This window comes from Mus caroli, chromosome 4, assembly GCF_900094665.2.
Source record: "Mus caroli chromosome 4, CAROLI_EIJ_v1.1, whole genome shotgun sequence".
NCBI lineage: Eukaryota > Metazoa > Chordata > Mammalia > Rodentia > Muridae > Mus > Mus caroli.
Window position 1 is genome coordinate 5039860 of NC_034573.1, and position 4404 is coordinate 5044263.

Genomic DNA, 4404 nt, shown 5'->3' on the forward strand with positions numbered 1-4404 from the left:
TTTTATAAAGCACAACAGTCATGACCCCCAAACCTGAGTCATGGCAAAAATAACTTCTGTTGGCGTTGTATAATCCTGCTATGCTTTCTGTGTTCTATGTTTTCTTTTTCTCAGACAATCTCACCATGTACTCTCAGTTCACCTGCCTGAGTGCTGGGGTCACAGGTGTGTTCTACCATGCCTAGCTTTAAATTATTTTCTAGTGTGACTTAGAACAGGCCAGATGAGCCATAAGTGTCTTTCCAAAGGGATTGGTGTGGGTCTCATGTAGGAAGAAAGCTGACCTTGCTGACTCCTGCTTTCTACTTACCATTTGCAGCTCAGATGCACCCATGGCTGAATCCCCCACCCCATCCCCACCCCCACTCATCCCTGTACCCCAGTGCCGTGGGAGAAAACTATGTCAAAAGCACATGGCCTGGAAGTTTCACAAAGCCATTTACAACTCTACCAGCTAGCTTGGCACACCTAGGTTGTAAAGGGTAAGAACACATGGACAATTATAACACCAGGTGACACTGGACACACCTCTGCAAATTAGAATGCTCATGAATGTGACACATTTATCTAGCAATGATGCCATGTCAAATGTCTCTCTCTGTGTGCCTAGGGAGTCGCTGAAGCCCAGCAGAACTTGAAGGTTAGGCAACCGTACTGTCTTAATAGCTATTACAGACACAAATGACCCTAGCTCCTTCGTTGTTAGTCATAGCTAAATGTATTGAATTATTAACAAGTTCTGAGCCCAGAGATATGAGGAAAGCTGAGGCTTCATGATTTTTGTCTTGGCTTCCTAAAATTTGACCTCATTGAGCTTGCTTTAAGGCGAGCTCATCTCGGCTCCTCAATTAGTGGGATTAAAACAACCACTCAGGTTAAAAAAAAAAAACAAACCTTCAGTTAAGTGACCTACACACCAACCTATCTTACATTTCCATGGTTATATGCTACTTTAAAGTGTCAGCTATGGCCCAAGAATGACACCACTGGCCAGTTCTAGAAAACCAGACACTGGCTTGGTGAATGAAATGCATCCTTTTAGATTTCTGGTTTTGCTTTGGGCCTTCATATATTTAAGGCTCTTTAGGAATAAAAATCATGAAGACTTTTTCTGTATTTAATGAGGAAACTCTTTTTCAAAAAGTATTCTTAGCCTTTTGAGAGTGGTTGACTGCCAAATATTTACCGTGCAACTAGAGTTAGGAAATAGGAATTGAGGAAAAAGAGTATACAGGTTAGTCGCAGGGGCCTCAGGCTGTTGTTAAGCTGGTTAACTACCCAACCCTTGTCTGCCTGCTGATAGAGGTTTGAGGGCATGTGTACACATACACACACACACACACACACACACACTGTGTCAACTGATACTTGCAGCTTTGAAACAGGCAAGATACTCAGTACTTTCAAGACTAAAAAAATTCCAGGGTTCAGTTTTTCTCAAGGTTAGTGGTGGGCTTGATGCATCTCACAAGCTGGTCCTAGAACTCTAAACCACATATATTGTCTACCTTAGAACTAACCAGGGCCTTCTACCTACCACTCACAGTGGGAACAGGAACTTGGCCCGTCTCAAAGCACTCTCCCATTTGTTTACCAGGGAAGACCAAGTGAATCCTATTCTTACCTTTCTTGTAACGCAGTATGTGGATTAGAAACAGGACTCTCAAGGCCTATGTCTGCACTGGCACTGACTAAATGCTAACTTCAAAGCCACTGTTGTGTGTCTGATGAGTTTCAAAGTGGCACAAGAGAATTATGAGGAACACCGGGGAGATTGTGGTGTTCCCAAAGCATAGAGCTGATTCCTATCCTGCAAGAATCAGCTCTGAGCCTGGAGGAAGGGCCAATGCTGCACAAAAGGCGTTGTCATATCACAGCACTCGAGAGGGATAGCTAGCTGGGGCCACATGCACATTGACAGTTCGATAGAAATGTTCTTAAGCTTCATAAAATGGGGCAAGACTGTAGCTCAGTGGCACACTATGTGTGGGAGGAGCCTCTGAGCTCCAGGAGTCGGTCCTCAGCACCGAACACACATAAGATGAATGCCGGCTAAAACTTAACAAAACATATGCTTACTCCTGCTAATACGTTCTTTTCTGTTACCATCTTGTCTACTTTATTACAGTAAGGAAGTGGGCATCATACGAGTATATACTGATGCATGACTAGTGACTGGCATCCTGAACTTTGAAACGTCTCACAGAAAACCAGGCTTTCTACCCTAAGTTTAAAGTGTGTGGCTCCAAATTCCCTGACCTTAGAAGCACAGTTGTGTGTTTTTTTATTTATGGCAAAAGGTTCGTACATTTATCTGGTCTTCAGGATGCCTATTGTGCCCTCTCTTTGAGAGCAACAATATGAGAAGATGAGGCAGGTGTGGAGGCCTGCGCTTGTAATCCCAGCACCTAGGAGGCTCAGACAGGAGGACTGTGAATTCCAGGTAAGCCTGTGCTACATAGAGAGATCTGTCTCAAAGTTATTGTTTATTATTATATAAATTATAATTTATAAATATGCCGATGTAAATACATTTATGTCTATAAACATAAATTACATTGTAAATCATGATTTATAAATTTATAATTAAAATTAATAATTATTATTGTTAACAAAGTAAGCTGACAAAAAGTGGAGATGGTGGAGACTGCTTTCAAAGTCACTGTGCAAATGGAAAACAGAGGCGAGGTCAGTCCTGGAAGAAGTAAAACCATGCCAAACTGTCTTCTGCCCCAAATGCTTGTCCTGTGCAGCAGTCGCCATTCTATTGTGTCCATGAGCCTTGAGCGCACCTCCTTTCTCCTGCCCAAAGTGGGGGGTAGAAGAAGCTCCCTGCATGGCAGCCTGCTGCCAGCACTGAATGGCTCATGCTTAGATCCACTTGGCACACAGCATACACAATGTCCGCTGTTGTGCCTACTGTCCCTGCATGGTGACAGTACCGCAGGGAACTCTGTCCCCATTGTGTCTGTCCAGTGCTTTGTGAGCATGTGTTTGTTTAGGATAGAATGAAGGGTTTTTCTCACTCACTGAGACTGGGAGAAAATCGGGCAATCTAATAAGCCTATAGTCTCTTCCCTGCAGCACTCAGACCTGCAAGACACAAACAAGACCTTTCTTACCCGCCTGGCTTCTGGCAGCTGCCACAGGACCTGCATGGTGGCCCTGCCAAGCTAACACAGGTTCCTAGATGCCCAAGGTGTGCCTGCTCCTGCCAGATGGCAGCTAGCACCCACGTCACCGCTCCCTCCACCCTGGCATGCTCGGGGCAGAGGCAGAGCTCCTGTTCCCACTCGCCTTTCAGTATGAAAACTGAACCAAAACAAAACAGAACAGGCTCCAGGGAGCTGCTGCCCTTAGCCTTCCTTGTGTGGGAGAGCCGAGGTTAGGAAAATCTGTTCTGTACAAAGCGCTGCCATTTGGCCACGCTGAATTTCTGCCTTCATATTTAAAATCTAACATTCCTTTTTCTGCTTGAATGCCAGACCTTTTCCAGTCAGGGCAAAAGCACCTCGGTGCCATGGAGTAAAGGCAGTGTGTTAAGATGGTTGTGGACTCCAGGACAGACAATGGATGTAGTGTGTGCCCAGACATCTGCCACCAGGTACTGACTTGGTTCCCCAAACTCAGTTATTTTATTTATTTGTTATTTTGAGACAGGGTCTCCATACATGTGTACCCCAGCCTGCCCTTCCCCTGTCTTACCTGCCACGCACTAGGATGTATGTAGGAGTATGTCATCATGTCTGACTCCAACACTCAGTGTAAAACAGTCAGCTGGTCAGGGTGTTTGCTGCCACTCTTAACCTAAGATCCCCAGAGCCCTCATGCTACCTAGTTCCAGAAAACAAACTCTGGAAGATACCCTCTGGCCCCCATAGGCTCACTCTGTCACACATATTCCCTACCCCATACATACAAAATAAAGAAATGGAATAAATAAATAATAAATAAGAAGGCACAATGACAAAGGCTTTTCTGCTTTTGGCAGGTCACCTCTGATAATGTATGAAGGTCTAGAGGCTAGGGGGAGTGTGGCTATGAGTAGAACACTTATATAGAACCTATAGCAACTGGAGCTATTCGTTTCTAATCAGATGTTTCCTATGCAGCTTTTCCATCTTAAGAAAAAAAAAAAAAGGCACACTGCCCATTGTGCCCTCTGTTGTAACACTCAGAGTCTCTGACCATAGCTACACTTGAAGGTGAGGTTTCTAAGGAGATGCTGGACATAAATGCAGTCAGGGCTAGTTTGTCTGTGCACCTATCCAAGCCCAGGCATGGCTTAGAAGGAACGATTAGGACATAGCACACAGAAGGAACATGGCATTAGAACACAGTGAAAAGACAAACATCTGTCCACTGGGGAACAGGCCCTCTCAGGAGAGACCCTGCTGTCCCTTT